The following is a 19,508-nucleotide window of genomic DNA, read 5'->3' as shown; positions in this document are numbered from 1 at the left end:
TCACGTGAAGCCATGAGAACAGGTGGCGGATGGTCATATTAGCAGCTGGTGCTTATCACAAGTCCTGGTTACACGACAACTGACGCCAGGCAGGCCATCTCTGAAGAGTATTGATAATAGCTGGGGTCACTTGTCTTAGAAATATAGAAACATAGAAACACAGAAAACCTACAGCACAATACACGCCCTTCAGCCCATAAAGCTGTGCTGAACATGTACTTACTTTAGAAATTACCCAGGGTTACCCATAGCCCTCTATTTTTCTAAGCTCCATGTACCTATCCAGGTGTCTCTGAAAAGATCCTATCATATCCACCTCCACCACAGTCACCGGCAGCCCATTCCATGCACTCACCACTCTCTGTGTAAAATCTTACCCCTGACATCTCCTCTGTACCTACTTCCAAGCACTTTAAAACTGTGCCCTCTTGTGCTAGCCATTTCAGCCCTGGGAAAAAGCCTCTGACTATCCACATGATCAATGCCTCTCATCATCTTATACACCTCTATCAGGTCACCTCTCATCCTCCGTCGCTCCAAGGAGAAAAGGCCAAGTTCACTCAACCATCTTGTGAAGACACTGCTCAGAAGAAGGCAATGGTAAACTAGTTCTGTAGAAAAATTTGCCAAGGACAATCACAGTCAAGGAAAGACCGTGATTGCCCATGTCATACGACATGGCACATAATGAATGAATGATCGAATGTAGTGAGATTGCAGAGAAACAAGAAACTTGCTATTTAGAACATCACTGGGAGAGGGAATGTATCATGAGTTTTAATGCATTGGTAATCGTCCCCAGGTAATGCAAATAAAAGACCAAATTATTAATTGTTGGAGATGCAGAGGAACCAGTGAGGCTTCTCTCATTACCATTACATTTCCTGATGACCACCCATTTCAATTCAACTTCCCGTTCTCATTCCAACATGTCTGTCCACGGCCTCCTCTACAGCCACCTTGAGTTCACTCTCATGTTAGAGGAGCAAAACCTCGCATTCCATCTGGTAACTTCCAACCTGATGGCATGAACATCCATTTCTCCAACTTCTGGTCATTTCTCCCCCTCCTGCTTCTCTCTTTTTCCATTTCCCCATTCCAGTTCCTCTCTCACCCCTTCTCCTCCCCACATCTGCCCAGCACCTCCCCCTGGTGCCCCTCCTCTCCTTTCTTCCATCGTCCACTCTGCTCTCCTATCAGATTCATCCCTCTTCTGCCTGTTACCTTTTCCACCTATCCCCTCCTGTCCACCTCTCCCTTCATCCCCCTCTCCCATCTACCACCTTCTCCTTCAGCTGGTTTCACCTATTAGCTTGTACTCCTTCCCCCGCTCTCAAACCTTCTTATTTTGGCCTCTTCACCTTACTTTTCCAGTCCTGATGAAGAGCCTCGGCCTGAAACGTCGACTGTTTATTCCCAACTGACCTGCTGAGTTCCTCTAGCACTTTGTATGTGTTCTCTTTCTCCTGATTAAGACTTAATTTTTCCCCTTCTGGAATCTTTCCCATCAATGTCTCCCCTGATATTGTTTGTTCTCTTTTGATACATTGGTGGTTTTCCTCTAGCTAATTACACAGAGTTTACACTTTCTGTTGGACTCAAAAACTTTGAAGCTGTTGAATCTCACTGATCGCCTATAACTTATCAGTAATCCTTGGGTTATGTTAGGTACACATGCACATTATTAATTTATGACCTAACTGATATGAAAAGCAGCTCTCGTTCCACTCCACCACATCTGATTTGAGACGGTCTTCTTTGAAGATCTGTATGTAAATTGTGAGTTTTACCACACTCGTGTTTTCAGAATGTCGTTACTGTTGATCGGAACAGGGAACAGGCAGGTTTCAGGATGGAGAACTGCTCCTTTGTAGGGTTCTCAGTAAACAGAGCAAGTTTCATTTTCCCTGGTTCCTGGGAATACATGTCTTTCTGAAGCAAAATCCTATTAATGCTGTAAATCTGAAACAAAAGCAGAAAATTCTGGATGTACTCGACAGCCTTCCAAGAAGACCACAACCTTGTCGTGGTTTGGAGGCTGGCATGCCTCAGTGACCCGGGGAGCGATGTTGGCTGGAATCAGGGCCTTGTGCTTTGGCTTTTGGTAGGGTCACCCATCCAAACAGGTCAAAGGGTAGAGGGCAGACTAACAGTGGTCCACTGGTCCTCCAGGCTCACTGGTTTTAGCTCAGGGCTAACAACACTGACTGGTCAAATAAAATTGTTACACAAACGGCAATGAAGAATCCTTTTACATCTGAGTGTGGTGGTATTCCTGAGACTCCACCCAGGATGTGGATAACTGAGAGTGGTGACAACAGAGAGGAAGCTCCCAACATGCTGAAGGAAGCCCTGACCAACTCCAGGGATGGAGAATCTTCATTGCTGCCCTAAATACCAGTGGTATAAAGGGCAGTTGACTCAACAGTGTGGCCGGCGTCTGGGAAGAGTGTATCAAAGTCGACGTTCCAGGTAAAAGGAACAAGCATGGACCATTCAGAAATCTGATGGCAGAGGGGAAGAAGCTGTTCCTAAAACACTGAGTGAACATTGTGCCATCTCCCTGATGACGGTAATGAGAAGGGGGCACGTCCTGCATGGCGTGGCTCCTTCGTGATGGATGCCGCTTTCTTGAGGCACCGCCTTTCGAGGGTGCCCTCAAAGGTAGGGAGGCTGGTGTCCATGATGGAGCTGCTGAGTTTACAACCCTCTGCAGCTTTTTCCCATCCTCTGCCTAGGCACCTCCACAGTGATGCAGCCAGTCAGAAAGCTCTCTGTGGTGGTGCAGCTGTAGAGATTTGCTAGAGATCTCTAGACCCTGTCCGTGCTGCTCACTGCATCAGTAAAGTAGCCAGTATCATCAAAAACCCCACCATCCCAGACGTTCTCTCTTCTGCTGTCTCCCATGAGACGGAAGATACAAAAGTCTGAAAGCACACACCACCAGGCTCGAGGACATCTTTATTCCACTATTGTCAGACCCTTGAATGCGCAATGCGGCCTCACAATCTATTCATTACAATCTTGCACTTTCCTTTACCCACACTGCACTTTTTCAATAGTTTTTACTTTTTATTTTGTATTATTATTGTTTTCCTTATTCTAGCTCAATAAACCATGTAATGATTTGATCTGTATGAACGGTCTGCAGGAGAAGCTTTTCTGTATCTTGGTAACGCGACAATAACAAACCAATATCAACAGATCATCTGGAGATCTTAGCTCACCCGTTGTCTTGGTATGTGGCTGCACTGGAGAGAGAGCAGAGGAGATTCACCTGGATGTTGGCTGGATTTGAGGACTTTCGTCACGGGAAGAGGCTGGGCTTGATTCTCCTGGAGTGACAGGGGCTGAGGGGTGAGCAGATAGAGGCACAAGTAATCAAACACTTTCTCCCATGGAAGGGGTGTCAAAAATAAGAGGAATAGGGCTTTTGAAGGGGATCTGAGGGTTAGGTTTTTACACAGAGGGGGACTGATATCTGGAACTTGTTGCCAGAAGAGGTTGGGGAATCAGATACAGTCACAAAGTTTCAGAGACTGATGCCTAATAGACAAGGGTAGAAGTTTGGGGGGGTTGATGTTCTTGTTGCATCTTGCGCAGTTTGTTTTTTTTTTGGACAGGGGGTTGATGTTTTCCTTTGAACAGCTTCCAAGGTGTTTCTTTGGTTCATGGCTGTCTGTGGGAAGACAAATCTCAGAGTTGTATTCTGGATACATACTTTGATAATAAATGTACCTTGAACTTTGAACCTAGTGTGAGCAAATGTGAATTGAGTGCAGAGGCAAGAAGTTTGACCTGGATGGGCTGAAAGGCCTGATTCATTCTGTCGGCGTGTGGAGGGGCTTAGGGGGATATGGGCCAAATGCAGGAAATTAGAACTAGCTGGGGAGGCACTGTTGTTGGCATGGACCGGTCAGCCTGGCCTGTTGAACATTCCCGGTGTTTCCTGTTTTACTCTTCACTGTTTTAAGCTGGGTTTGAGTTGATCATCTGTTAAAATGGGAGTGTCTAATGCCATCCAGTTTGAAACAGAGTGGTTTACAGCAATGGAAGATGAGATATATTTTGAAGATTTAGCTTCGTTTGTCACACGTACATCAACACATACAGTGAAAAAAGCCGTTTGTGTCAACGACCGACACAATCCGAGATGTGCAGGGGGCAGCCCACAAGTGTTGCCCCACTTCTGGCACCAACGTAGCATGCCTGCAACTCACTCACCCCAACGCGTCGTCTTTGGAATGTGGGAGGAAACCAGGGCACCTGGAGGAAACCCATGCAGTCACATAGAGAAGGTATAAACTTCTTACAGACCATGGCGGGACCTGAGCCCTGATCAGTGATCGCTGGCACCTTACACCAGTTGCTATATTACTATGCCACCCTAAGGGAACGGTAGTCGGGGAAGGCCTGCTGGAGTGCACAACTGGCACCCTTTCGCACGTAACGCCGTGATACAGTGTTCCCACTTGCTGAAGTTAGCAAAAATCAAAAAACCGCAGACGCTGGAAATCTGAAATAAAGTAGAAAATGCTGGGAACACTCAGCAGGTCCGACAGCCTCTGTGGAGAACCCGAGTTAATATTTCATGAGACCTGGGCGAGAGGGGGTGGGTTAGTAATTCTGCTGTCACTCTCTGAACGTGTGTGAATCACTTAGAAAAGGTCTGACCATCAAAGGACCACCACACAGATCCTCTGACCTATCCCAGGATGACGGAGGAAACAAGTTAAAATAATGGGACACCCGCCCTCCGGTATCATTAATCATTTCCACATCTCAGTGATCTCAGAGACACACCTCGATGAGCCACAAGCAAATTGCTGCAGACGCGGGGAGTCTGAAACAAATTCAGATTGTTCAGCAGATCAGGCAAATTCTGTGGTGAGAATAAAACACACTAGTGACCTTAATCAGAGTTCAGTTCCTGCTGCTGTCTATAAGGAGTTTGTACATTCTCCCTGTTCCCACATGGGGATTTCACGCAGTTGCTCCGTTTCCTCCCACATTCCAAAGAAGTAAGGGTTGGGGTTAGTGAGTTATGGCCATGATATGTTGGAGCCAGAGGCACGGCTACGCTTGCAGGCGGCCCCCAGAACATCCCAGATTGTGTCGGGCATTGACTTAAATGATGCATTGCACTGTAAAGCCTGACTTATATTTCTGCGTTAACTCGACGCCGTAACCTACGCAAGTGACTTACGTGTGTTGTGAGCATTTATACTTGTGCGTTGGTGTGTCTGCGTCACTCTGCAATTCACGCATGTCACACATGCACACACACCTGCCCATGCCAGGCTTCATGGTCATGGTAGTCTTTCTCGGGGTAAACAAGAAGTGAGCATTTTTTTTGTTAAAGTGAAATGTGTCCTCCATAATTCCGGAGGTCTGTAAAGCTTTATGGAAAGCATTGCAGCCAGAGTTCCTTCCCTGCCCTTCAGTCGCCCAATGGGAAGCTATTGCAGCGTAGGAGGAAATGCAATGCTACCAAGCGGACCAATCACAGTTCTTACGGTCTGCATTGCTGAGACGTGCGGTTACATTTTGGGAGAGGTGCGCTTCACAGCAACACAGGCTCTGGTGTAGGGATCTGCGTCGGCTTTGCGTAGGGTTTGTGGCGACGCAGTACTTACGGTGTCGCGTTGACGCAGAAGTATAAATCAGGCTTTAGGTTGAATGTTTCAATATATATTTAAATATGTTAAGGCGTCTAGAGGTCAAGGAGGAGGAAGGGTTGGGCCTCCTAATGAACATTAAGGTGGATAAGTCCGCAGGGCCTGATGGGATTTACCCCAGGGTTATTGAAGGAGGCAAGAGGCAAGATTGCTGGAGACTTGACCAATATCTTCGTGTCCACTCGAGCTTCAGGTGAGGTCCCAGAGCACTGGCAAGTGGCTCCAGGACAGCTTCTTCCAACAGGCCATCAGACTGATGAACTCACGCTGACTTGAGTGTACTCTATATTACATTGACTGTTCTATTTATTATAAATTACTGTGATTGCGCATTGCACATTCAGATGGAAATGGAACGTAAAGATTTTTACTCCTCATGTATGTGAAGGATATAAGAAATAAAGTCAATTCAATTCAATTCAATATTGTACCTCTACCTAAGAAGGGAACAAGGGGAAATCCTGGGAACTATAGACCAGTGAGTCTCACATCAGTTGTAGGGGATTGCTGGAGGAAATTCTTAGGGATAGGATATATAAGCATTTAGAAACCCATGGCCTAGTTAAGGAGAGTCAGCATGGCTTTGTGTGTGGCAGGTCATGTCTTACCAACTAGACTGAAGTTTTTTTTTACAAGGTGATGAGAGAGATTGATGAGGCAGTGGCCCGAAACATTGACTCATCGTTTCCATGGATGCTGCCTGACCTGCTGAGTTCCTCCAGCGTGTTGCAAATGAGGCAGTGGATGTTGTCTATGTTAATTTTAGTAAGGTGTTTGACAAAGTCCCTCATGGGGAGTCTAATCCAGAAGACTAAGACGCATGGGGTCCACAGTGAATTGGCTGTTTGGACTCAGAACTGGGTTACTCAGAGAAGACTGTGAGTAGTGGTTGAAGGGACTTATTCAAGATAGAGGTCTGTAATTAGTGGTGTTCACAGGGATCTGAGCTGAGGCCTCAGCTGTTCGTGATGTATTTAAATAACCTGGATGAAAATGTAGATGGGTGAGTTAGTAAATTTGCAGATGATACCAACATTGGTGGAGTTGTGGATCGTGTAGAAGACTGGCAAAGAATACAGCATGATGTGGGCAGAGAAATGGCAGATGGAGTTTAACCCAGATAAATGTGAGGTGTTGCACCTTAGTGGGGCAAATGCAGAGAGATCTTGGGATCCAAGTTCATAGTTCCATGAAAGTAGCTTCACAGATCGACAAAGTGGTTACGTAGGCTTATGGAATACTTGCTCTTATTAGTCGAGGCATTGAGTTCAAAAGTCAGGAGGTTATGTCGCCACTTTATAAAACTCTGGTTAGGCCACACCTGGAGCATTGCATACACTTCTGGTCACCCCACTGCAGAAAGATGCTGAGGCTTTGGAGAGGGTGCAGGAGAGGTTTACCAGGATGCTGCCTGGTATAGAGGGCATGTGCTATCATGAGAGACTGGATAAACTTGGCTTGTTTTCTCTGGAGTGTCAGGGGGCTGAGAGGAGATCTGATAGAGGTTTATAAGATTATGAGAGGCACAGATAGAGTGGGCAGACAGTATCTGATTCCCAGGGTTGAAATGTCTAATACCAGAGGCCATGTGTTGACGGTGAGAGGGGCTGTGTTCAACGGGGATATGAGGAGTAAGTTTTTTTACTCAGAGGGTGGTGGACCCTGGAATGTGCTGCCCGGTACGGTGGTAGAGGCAAACACATTAGAGGCCGTTAAGAGATGTTTGGATAGGCACATGGATGGATGTGGTTATGGTGTAGGTAGGAGAGATTAGTGTTTAGGTGCTTTTGATTTGCTTTTTAGCTGGTTTGGCACAACATTGTGGGCTGAATGGCGTGTTCATGTGCTTTACTCTTCTGTGTTCTATATGGATGTGACAAATAAATCTAATCTTTATCATTTTATTTTCATCTCAATGGGTCTAGGGTTAGTTTGAATAGATGTGGGTAGCACAGATTCCTTTTATTTATATCTAGAATTTTGGAATGAATTCTGGGCCATAATTTGTTTTAGGAATGATGTGGATTTTACGTTCAACAATGAATTAAAGCTCCTTTCAACACTTCCTCATTCAGTCTCACATCAGTTCAACGCTCAGTTGTAATTCCCCCTTTCGGCAGCATAAGCAAAGGCCAGTACCACCTCCCACAACATACCAAGCATCCTAAGCTGTTTCTCAGCTGACAATCAACATCTCAGTCACTCGTACGGTTTTCCTAATGTACAGCTGTTAAAGTGAGATCACCAGTTAGCCAAATATTCAGTGCTATTTCAGAACAATCCAGCTTTGCCTCTTCAAACAGGGCTCAGAAAGTTAACCAAGTCAGCAGACTCCAGCGTTATTCACGATTATCATCAAAGCTTGTAGGCACTATACCTTGCCCAAGACGCAGAGCTCTGGCACTGTCCTGCGACAGCATCGAGGAAGGGAGCGAGAGAGACCGTTTCAAATGCAGGGCTGTTCCTTCAGGAGTAGGGAGTGAGGGGAGGACGGAGAGGAAGAGAGGGAGGGGAGGGAGAGAGAGAGAATGATCCGTTTTCACTAAAAAAATGAATAATTTTGAAAATGGTAGAAAGCGAGAAATAGCACTTTATTCTGCATTCTGTTATTGTTTCTCTCTATTCTCTGTTGCCTGTTACACGACCGGCACTTAGGTCAACAACAAAGGCCCTCCATCTCTGGCAGTGTTCACGGCTTCCCTCATCGTGTCAGTGGCTTCCCCTGTTACTGCATTGCCTTGTACAACCTCACCGCACTGATCTGATGGAATGATCTGTACGAATGGTGAGCAACACTACGATGGTCACCAAGATACTCAATGGGTAATTCAGACATTTCTATCGCCAGAGAGCATGAGAATGTGAACACTGCTACTGAGCGATTCACTCAAATCACATCCAGACATCGGAGAATATCCTGGATAGACACGGGATCCAGCAACTGCAGGTTACATTGAAAGAGTCAGATGAGGAGGGGCGAGCAGAAAATACATACAGCATGGATTGTTACACTGAATAGCCTATTTCTTCTCTTTGCAAATAATAGTTGAGGTTTTTTTCAAAGTTTCCCGATGTAATTTATATCTGTGGAATTCATTGCCTCAGGCAGCTGTGGAGGCCAAGTCATCGGGTGTATCTAAAGATTTAAAGTATGTTTATTATCAAAGTATGTATGCAGTATACACCCTGAGATTTGTCTTCCTCACAGACAGCCACAAAACAAAAAAAGACCCATTCGAAGAAAAACATCAAACCCCACAACAAGCAAAAAAAAACAAATCACACAAACAGAAAAAACGGGAGTGCAAATCCACACCGACTCCCAAAGTCATGGAAAGGGTTCGGGCATAGTTCAGTTCAAATTAACACTGTATCGTTCGTTATTCGCAGGCCGCCCCATTCAAAATTGCACAAAACAGCAATTTTTTAAAAAAGGACCAACTAGAAACCAGAAACACATCATAATGTGAACTACAGAGTCTAATCTGCAAACTGCTTCAACTAAACATTGTCCAAGACCCAGGTCTCTGGCACTCACTCCCAGAGCAAGAGCGAGAGAGAGACCAATGAACGCAGGGACCTTCCGCCGGAAGCAACTGGTGAGACGGAGAGAGAGAGACCAGACACACGCAGACACGTTCCTCCGAGCAAGAGGGAGAAAGAAAGAGACCATCTGAACGCAGGTAGACAGTGCTGAACTCCTGCCCACCTACTGCTGTCATCTTCGATTTTCAGTCTTCACCGATGCTTTAAATCAGCAAGATTGGTGGGAAATGAGTCGATCTTGGGTTCACGCCCTGTCACCAAGCAAAAGGTAATGGGGAGAAGGCAGCAGAATAGGATTGAGAGGAAATAATAAATCAGGCACGACGAAATGGCAGAGAAACTCGATGAGCAGCATGGCCTAATTGTGTTCCTATATCTTATGGAGTCGTGGCCAAAACATCGCCTTTCTTGCAAATTAAGCAATCATTTTGCTTCAAAAGAGTGCAGTTTCTCTCAGATGTGACCCCTGCAGTATGGTTGGGCAGATTTGCAATGTCTCAGCAATCAGGGACAAATGCCTTAAAAAGATCAAAATAATTTCGAAGTTAGCAACACATTTGTAATAGCACATTGCACGTGCTGTTGAAAATAAATAATGTGAGGATGGTTTAATTTTTGCAAAAGGCTGACCATCACTGCACAGAAAGTTGGATTCCCAACAGGATTTCTTAATTTCAGGACTCCTCTTTACAGCCAATGAGAACATTGTTGCAATATAAACCATTAGAGTCAATTTCTATACAGCAAACCCTCACAAACAGCAAGATGTCGATTTTCTGTTCGATGTGATCCAAACTTTAGGTAAATATTGACCCAATCAGTGGGAAAGTTAACTTGAGTCAGTGGTGAGGAAGGCAAATGCAAGGTCAGCATTCACTTCAAGAGGAATGAAAGCAAGGATGTAACGCTGAGGCTTTGAAAGGCACTGGTCAGACCATATTTGGAGAATTGTGAGCAGTTTTGGACCTCTTATCCAAGAAAGGATGTTCTAGCATTGGAGAGGGTCTAAAGGAGGTTTAGAAGAATGATCCCGGAAATGAAAGGGTTAACGTATGAGAAGCAATCAATAGTTCTGGGCCTGTACTCGCTGGAGTTTAGAAGAACGGGGGAGTGGGGTGGGAGGGGTAATCTCATTGAACTTTACCAAATATTGAAAGGCCTAGACAGAGTGGACATAGTGAGGATGTTTCCTATAGTGGGGGAGTCTAGAACCAGCGGGCACAGCCTGAGAATAAAAATACGTTGCCTTAGAACCATGACAAGGAGGAATTTTATTAGCTAGAGGATGGTGAATCTGTGGAATTCATTGCTATAGACAGCTGAGGAGGCCAAGTTGTTGGGTATATTTAAAGCAGAGATTGATAGGTTCTTGATTAGTAAGGGTGTCAAAGTTACGGGGAGAAGGCAGGATAATGGGGTTGAGAGGGAAATATATCAACCATGATCGGAAGGTGGAGCAGACTTGATGGGCCAAATAGCCTAATTGTGCTCCTATATCTTATGGTCTCCTGTGGCTGGCAGCACTGTGCCCAACATGGTTGATGCCCAGAACTTCTCCAAACCCACTCCCTCAGGCCGACATCCCCACCACCTTTGTCCAACCTCTCCTCATAGCACATGTCCTCTAGTCCAGGCAGAGTCCCAGTGAACCTCCTTTGCACCATTTCAAAAGCCTCAGCATCCTTCCTGCAACGAGGCAACCAGAACTGAACAAAGTGCTCCAGATGTGTCCGAACCAGAGTTTTATAAAACTGCAACATATCTTCCCGACTCCTGACAAAGGCACTGGCGGAGTCTGCCGTCGCCTGAAAGGCGCCATCATCCGCTTCCGATGCCACAGAACTGGAGTGCAAACAGGTCCCCCTCGAAGAATGAACAGACAGGGAAAATGCAAGCAGGCCTATTCCACAGAGGTTGGGTCAGAGACTAGAACTGGAGGTCATGGGTTAAGGGTGAAAGGTGAACATGAGGGGAAACTTCTTCACTCAGACGGTGGTGAGAGTGCGGAATGAGCTGCCAGTGGAAGTGGTGGGTGTGAGTTTCAACAATTAAGAGAAACTTGGATCGGTACATAGACACTGTATTTTTATTTCTTGAGACACAGCACAGACTGGACTATTCCAGCCCTTTGAGCTACCCCACCCAGCAATCCCCCAATTCAACCCTAGCCCAATCACAGTTGGACAATTTACAATGACCAGCTAACCTACTAAACCCTGTATATCTTTGGACTGTGGGAGGAAACCGGAGTACCCGGAGGAAACCCACGCGGTCACGGGAAGAACGTACAAACTCCTTACAGACAGTGGTGGGAATTGAACCCAGATCGCTGCAGTGCTAACCATTGTTCGACCTTACCGCCCTGTTACAACGCCCTTTCAGGATAACGATGGGCAAGTAAAGAGGCTCCTTTGTCTCTGTGGAGAAAAATGGGAGATAAAGACAGCTTTTAATGATTGCGGAGATGTAAGCATTGCTGGTAAAGTATCACAGTATACATGAAGATAAGCTGATAATACCAGCTCTTCTCTCTTGGGGAGCAGTAACAATGGACAGGAAATCACAAGCACAGGCCCTGACAAGAAGCTGATTGTATTTTGCAGGTGTGTCTTTCTGTCCTTTAAATGTAGAACAGGATATGAGCCTCTACACCCTGTGATAGGATCCTGCAGCCTACACATCAATCACAAAAGCACAGGCAGAGCCTTTCCACAAAACAGGATGGTGAAAGGCCCAACTCTCCGTCTGCACCTCCCCACCCCCCAAACCTCTTTGTCTGATGTCGGTGGATCGTGGCTCTGCAAGGTGAGCTGTCCTGGAACCCCACGCAGTGACGTCTGGGGAGGTTGCCAAGCTGCTGTCTATGTGGAATTCAGTACTGGTGCTAGTTTTCATACCTGAGGGATGGTACTTATTCATCCCGACTCACCCTGAGCCTCTGAATGAGCAAGCAATGGCTTTACTCAACACTTCGACCACGTTAATTCTCCAGTGCATTGGGTAGCAAGTACTGCATTGTCTGAGGTGCCTTCACTTACAGTCATAGAGCACTACAGCACAGAAACAGGCCCTTTGGCCCATCTAGTTTATGCCAAACTATTTACCTGCACCCGGACCATAGCCATCCATATCCCTCCCTTCCACATACCTATCCAAACTTCTCTCGAACATTGAAATCTCACCACTCTCTGACTGAACAAATTCCCCCTAGTGCTCCTCTTAAACATTTCACATTTCACCTTTCACCCTTAACCCATGACCTCTGGTTGTGGTCTCACCCAACCACAGTGGAAAAAGGCTGTTTGAACTTTCTCTACCTATAGCTCTCATAACTTTGTATACCTGTCAAATCTACCCTCATTAAACTATGCTCTAGTGAATAAAGTCCTAACCTGTTCAAGCTTTCCTTATAACGCAGGTCCTCCAGACCCGGCAACATCCTTGTTAATTTTCTCTGCACTTTCAATCTTATTGACATCTTTCCTGTAGGTAGGTGACCAAAGTTGGACACAATACTCCAAATTAGGCCTCATCATTGGCTGATACAACTTCAACATAACATCCGAACTCCTGCACACGGTACTTTGATTTATGAAAAAGTGTGCCAAAAGCTTTCTTTATGACCCTTTCTATATGTGACTTCACTTTCATGGAATTCAGGATCTGTGTTCCCAGATCCCTCTGTTCTACTGCACTCCTCAGTGCCCCATCACTCATTGTGTAAGACTGACCCTGGTTTGTCCTTCCACACTGCAACACCTCACGTTTTATTGGGACATTACACTGAGACCCCGTTAAAGCAATCAATAGCAGATCCCACACAAGTTCTAATCGTCAACACAAAAGATTCTGCAGATGCTGGAAGGAACACACACAAAGTGCTGAATCCACAAGTCCATTGGAGACTGGAGGCCAAAATCGATCTGTCCTGGGGTTAGAGGACCTTCTGTGTGGGTGGGTGGGAGGAATGGGGCTTGTTTTGCTGTTGTTGTTTGGAATGTTGTGATCCAGCAATGCGAGCCACGCTGCCCAGTATTTCCCCGATTTAATCCTAGCCTAAGCATGGGACAATTTACAATGACTAATTAACCTACCGACCAGTACGACTTTGGACTGTGGGAGGAAACCTACACCATCACGGGGAGAACCTACAAACTCCTTTCAGACAGCGGTGGGAATCGAACCCTCGTCGCCTGATAACCACTGCACTACCGTTCTGTTCATCATCATAGGCATACGTTAGTCTCATGAGACCATGGATTTGCGCCTTGGAAGGTTTCCAGGGTGCAGGCCTGGGCAAGGTTGTATGGGAGACCGGCAGTTGCCCATGCTGCAAGTCTTCCCTTTCCACACCACCGATGTTGTCCAAGGGAAGAGCACTAGGGCCAATACAGATTGGCACCGGTGTCGTCGCAGAGCGATGTGTGGTTAAATGCCTTGCTCAAGGACACAACACACTGCCTTAGCTGAGGCTTGAACTAGCGACCTTCAGATCACTAGACCGACGCCTTAACCACTTGGCCATGCGCCAACCGTTCTGTTATGTCTTGCTAATCACTACACTACCATTCTGTTATGTTCTGCCGGGCATCGTCCTGACCTTAATTCCATCACTCCTACTGGGACAGCAGCTTGCCAGAGTCCCCTGCCCTGGGCCAGTCTTTCAAGTTGTCCCCGGGTGTAGCCCATCTTCGAAGATCTTTCTTCTCCCAGGGATGAGGTCTCTGGAGCTTCCATTGGGTTTCTGTAGCTCTGAGTTCTTACAGGGCAGGGCTGCTAGCGCCACGTCCAACCCTCCTCTTTTCACATCTGACTTAGGGAATGTCCATGTTGCCAAGCGCCGTGGGCATGCTATTTTGGTTCCAGAACGTATGGTGACACTTGCAGGCTGCCCCTTCATCGGGACTGGAAAGGGAGAGAACGAGCAGGTGGGGAGGGGAAAGAGCACAAGCTGGCAGGTGATCGGAGTGCATGGTCGAAGAGTTGGACGCCGGCAGAGATCACAGTGAGGGGGTCTCGCTGAACTCCGATGAACAGACTTGAACTTGCTTAGGGTAGGAATAGCACTTTAACCTCAGGTGGTCCAATCAGTCTTGGCCTGAGCTCCTTTGCATCCCACACACACACACACACACACACACACACACACACACACACACACACACACAGACATTCCTGCAAGAGTGGGGGTGACTGGTGACTGGTGCGGCCACCGGGGATGTGGGTTCAATTCTCACCCCTGGTGCATTGTGCATATGCAGTTTACAGATTCTGATTCGGACTCTCTGCCCCCCCCCCCCCGTGACCGTGTGAGCTTCCCCTGGGGGCTCCACTTGTGAAGGTTGTGTGTTGCCTCTGTGGGGCAGGTGATGGGTGGAATTGTGGGGGGAGTGGATGGGAATGTGAGTAGGACAGGATTGATGTCAGATTGGAGCAAACGGGCAGTCGTTGGTCAGTGTGCGCTCAAAGGGCTTCAAAGTAATTACACAACCCTGAGATTTATTTTCTTGCAGGCACTCACAGTAGAACAGAGAAATACAATAGAACCAATGAAAAACTAACTACACACCAAGACGGACAACCGATGTGCAAAAGAAAGAAACAGTTAAATAACTAACACTGAGAACATGAGTTGTAGGGTCAATGAAAGTGGGCGCATAGGTTGTGGAATCAGTTCAGTGATGAGGTGAGTGGAGTTATTCACAAAGTTGCCAGGTTTAGGAACTCGATGGCTGAGGGTTAATAACTGCTCCTGAATCTGGTGCAGTGGTACCGTGCCTCCCTCCCGATGACAGCAGCGGGAAGAGACGGTGGGGGTCATTAATGATGGACGCTGCTTTCTTGTGGCAGAGCTCTGTGTAGATGCGCTCAAGGGCGGGGAGAGCGGGCTGTATCCACTACTTTTAGTAGGCTTTCCCGTTGTCGGGCATTGGTGTTTCCATACCAGTCAAGTCGGGATACAGAGGGCCGAAGGTCCCCTGCATCCCAAACACACAGGTGCTCTACAGCGCGCCCCCACCCCCCTCAAACCTCCGCCTCGCCGTGCTTGTACCTTGACCTCTGCTCACGGGGAGTTTGCGGGCAGCCGCCGTGCGCAGAGCGGAGACTGTGCCCCGGCGAGAAGCCGGCATTGACAGGAGAGAGACCTCGGCCACTTCACAGACAGGACGGTAATCAAACAGGCAGGAAACAAAGGCAGGGCTGGACGAGGCAGCTGTGAGAGCAGCCGGGGGGGGGGGGGGGGGAGGCTTTATTAATTAAACATTTTATCATCGGCAGACAGACGAGCCTGTAAGTGTCCGAGAGTGCAGATGTGCACTATGCGAAGCGCAGTGGGAGGGACTGGCAGCTGAGGGGAGATGATTGATGTGCCTTGTCTCGCTACCCTGCTGGGTGTCAAAATATAGGAGAAAATAAAGAATTATATTGTCCCTGAGTAATCTGCAGCCTTTGTTTATCACACTTCAAAGGTTCAAGATTATGTGAATAGTTCCTCTTTGTGTTCCTGCAGAGGGAGCGCCAACCCAGCGATCCAATTAACTGGAATCGACTTCAAAATGCTTCTCCAAAGCATCGGGTTACAGTAGCAACAACAAAGGCCTACATTTATACAGCGCCTTCAAAGCGGCGAAGCGCCGTTTGCAGGGGTGCTATCAAACAGCTCATTAATTAACACCCGCCCACTTCGGGGAAGATCAGGGCAGATGACAACAAGTTTGGATTCAAGATTGTTTATTGACATTGGTCAGTCCACAAGTGTAAAGGAGAACGATAATGTAGATTGGAACGCAGAACAAATTTCAAAGTACATATATGTCACCATATACAACCCTGAGATTCATTATCTTGTGGGCATACTCAATAGATCTATAGAATAGTAACAATAATAGAATCAATGAAAGACCGTATCAACTTGGGCATTCAAATGAAATGAAATATCTTTATACTTTATTGTCGCCAAACAATTGATACTAGAATGTACAATCATCATAGTGATATTTGATTCTGTGCTTCCCGCTCCCTGGATTACAAATCGATAGTAAATATTAAAAATTTAAATTATATATCATAAATAGAAAATAGAAAAATGGAAAGTAAGGTAGTGCAAAAAAAACTGAGATGTAGGTCCAGATATTTGGAGGGTACGGCCCAGGTCCGGGTCAGGATCCGTTCAGTAGTCTTATCACAGTTGGAAAGAAGCTGTTCCCAAATCTGGCCGTACGAGTCTTCAAGCTCCTGAGCCTTCTCCCGGAGGGAAGAGGAACGAAAAGTGTGTTGGCTGGGTGGGTTGTGTCCTTGATTATCCTGGCAGCACTGCTCCGACAGCGTGCGGTGTAAAGTGAGTCCAAGGTCGTTGCATAGTACAATTGTCATGCACCAATACAGCGAAAATGAGTTTGCAACTCTCGACCAGTGTGCAAAAGACAACAAACTGTGCAAATAGAAAAATAAATAAATAAACAAACAAACAAACAATAAAATTCAAGAAGATGAGATGAAGAGTCTTTGAAAGTGAGTCTATAGGTTGTGGGACGTTTCAATGTTAGGGTAAATGAAGTTGAGTGAAGTTATCCCCTTTGGTTCAAGAGTCTGATGGTTGAGGGGTAATAACTGTTCCTGAACCTGGTAGTGTGAGTCCTGAGGCTCTCGTATCTTCTTCCTGATGGCAGCAGTGAGGAGAGAGCATGACCTGGGTGGTGGGGGTATAGTACAGGCTCGGTGGCCCACGGTGTTGAACCAACTCCAAGATCGATCTAAACTTTCCCTCCCACACAATTCTCCCCATTTCTGTCATCCATGTGCCCATCTCTTACAGATCCGTAATGTAGCTTCCTTCACTGTGACCCCCAGTAGCACATTCCATGCACCAACACTCTGTGTGTGAAAAAAACTTAACCCCTGACATCCCCTCTATCTTCCAATCACCTGAAAATTATGCCCCCTCCTACTGGCCATTTCCATGCTGGGAAAAAGTCTCTGGCTGTCCACTCTCACTTCAAAATTCAAGTTTCAAAGTAAATTTATTATCAAAGTGCATCTGTGCCGATATGCCACTCTGAGATTCATCTTCTTGCAGGCATTCACAGTAGAACAGAGAAATACAATAGAATCAATGAAAAACTACACACAAACAACAGCTGACAAACAACCAATGTGTAAAAGACAAGCTATGCAAATAAAAACAATAAATAGATATACACAAACACAAGGAAATCTGCAGATGCTGGAAATTCAAGCAACACACACAAAATGCTGGTGGAGCGCAGCAGGCCAGGCAGCATCTATTGGAACCGTCTCAGTCCGAAACATCGATTGTGCCTCTTCCAATAGATGCTGCCTGGCCTGCTGTGCTCCCCCAGCATTTTGTGCGTGTAAATAGATATACACACTGTCTTTAAAAAGTATTCACCACCCTTGGAAGTTTTCATGTATTATCGTTTTACAACATTGCATCACAGTTGATTTAATTTGGCTTTTTTGACACTGAACAACAGAAAAGACTCTTCATATCAAATAGAAAACGAATTTCCACAATTTGGACTAAACTTATTACAATTATTAAACACAAAAATAATTCATTGCATAATTACTCATCCCTTCAAGTCAGTAGATGCACCTTTGGCAGCAATTACAGCCTCTATCAGCTTTGTACATCTGGACACTGCCATTTTTCCCCATTCTTCTTTACAAATCTGCTCAAGCTCTGTCAGACTGCATGGGGATCATGAGTGAACAGCCTTTTTCAAGTCCAGCCACAAATTCTCAATTGGATTGAGATCTGGACTCTGACTTGGCCACTCCAGACAATTAACTTTCATGTTTTTAAGCCTTTCCTGTGTAGATTTGGCTTTTTGCCTGGGGTCATTGTCTTGATGGGAAACAAATCTCCCAAGTCACAGTTCTCTTGCAGACTGCATCAGGTTTTCCTCCAGGATTTCCCTGTATTTTGCTGCATTCATTTTACCCTCTACCTTGACAAGCCTTCCAGGGCCTGCTGCAATGAAGCGTCCCCACAGCATGATACAGCCACGGTGGGGATGGTGTATTTTTGATGATGTGAGGTGTTTGGCTTATGCCAAACATAGCATTTAGTCTGATGACCAAAAAGCTTAATTTTGGTTTTGTCAGACCATACAACCTTCTTCCAGCTGACTCCAGAGTCTCCCACATGCCTTCTGGCAAACGCTAGCTGATATTTCATGTGAGTTTTTATCAACAGTTTTTCTCTCTGCCACTCTCCCATACAGCTGTGACTGGTGAATCACCCGGGCAACAGTTGTTGTACGCACAGTTTCTCCCATCTCAGCCACTGAAGCTTGTAACTCTCCAGAGTTGTCATAGGTCTCTTGGTGGCCTCCCTCGCTAGTCCCCTTCTTGCACGGTCACTCAGTTATTGAAGTCCGCCTGCTCTGGGCAGATTTACAGCTATGCCATATTCTTTCCATTTCTTAATGATTGACTTAACTGGACCCCAAGGGATATTCAGTGAGTTGGAAATTTTCTTGTATCAATCGCCTGACTTGTGTTTTCAATAACCTTTTCCCAGAGTTTCTTGGAGTATTCTTTTGTCTGCACACAGCTGATCTCAATTCAACTAAGTATGTGTCTTCTAAAACCAATTGGCTTGCAGCAGTGATGGTTTGGTGTGTCATTTTAAAGGGGGTGAGTACTTATGCAATCAATTATTTCGTGTTCTATATTTGTAATTAATTTAGATCACTTTGTAAAGATCTGTTTTCACTTTGACCCAAAAGTTTTTTCTGCTGATCAGTGTCAAAAAAGCCAAGTTAAATCCATTATGATTCAAAGTTATAAAACAATAAAACATGAAAACTTCCATGCTCCTTGTCAGCAATATGATCCTGGTCTCCCCCTATCAGAGATATTTCCTTCAATCTTGCACCATCTCTTCAACTTCCAAGTAAGGTCCCGTTTAGGGTCCACTCTGTCTATGCCTCTTATCATCTTATACACCTCCAACACCTCTCATCCTCCTTTGTTCCAAAGAGAAAGGCTCACTTGTCCTTTCCTCAAAAGACACTCTCTGGTCCAGGCAGCATCTTGGTAAATCTCCTCTGCAATCTCTCTAAAGCTTCCACGTCCTTCATGTATTTAAGCAACCAGAATTGAGCACAATATTACAAGCTCCAAGTTGAAAGTAAATTTATTAGCAAAGTACGTGTATGTCACTATACACAACCCTGAGATTCACTTTCTGCAGGCAGAACAAAAAAATATAATAGAAACAAGAGAAAATCTGCAGGTGCTGGAAATCTGAGCAAC

The 19,508-nt window shown here is 45.8% G+C and overlaps 1 long non-coding RNA gene across 1 annotated transcript; it reads right to left on the bottom strand.

Annotated features, from left to right (window-relative positions):
* Window positions 1–3,281: 3,281 nt before the first annotated feature.
* On the bottom strand, window positions 3,282–15,408 carry LOC134336465 (uncharacterized). The gene is made up of 3 exons (XR_010015796.1): window positions 15,277–15,408; window positions 11,525–11,641; window positions 3,282–3,350 (listed from the first exon to the last, which is right to left on the bottom strand). It is a non-coding gene; the product is annotated as an uncharacterized LOC134336465 (long non-coding RNA).
* Between the last annotated feature and the right edge of the window lie 4,100 nt (window positions 15,409–19,508).

This window comes from Mobula hypostoma, chromosome 22, assembly GCF_963921235.1.
Source record: "Mobula hypostoma chromosome 22, sMobHyp1.1, whole genome shotgun sequence".
In the NCBI taxonomy this organism is placed as follows: Eukaryota; Metazoa; Chordata; class Chondrichthyes; order Myliobatiformes; family Myliobatidae; genus Mobula; species Mobula hypostoma.
This window is presented reverse-complemented; position numbering and strand designations above follow the sequence as displayed.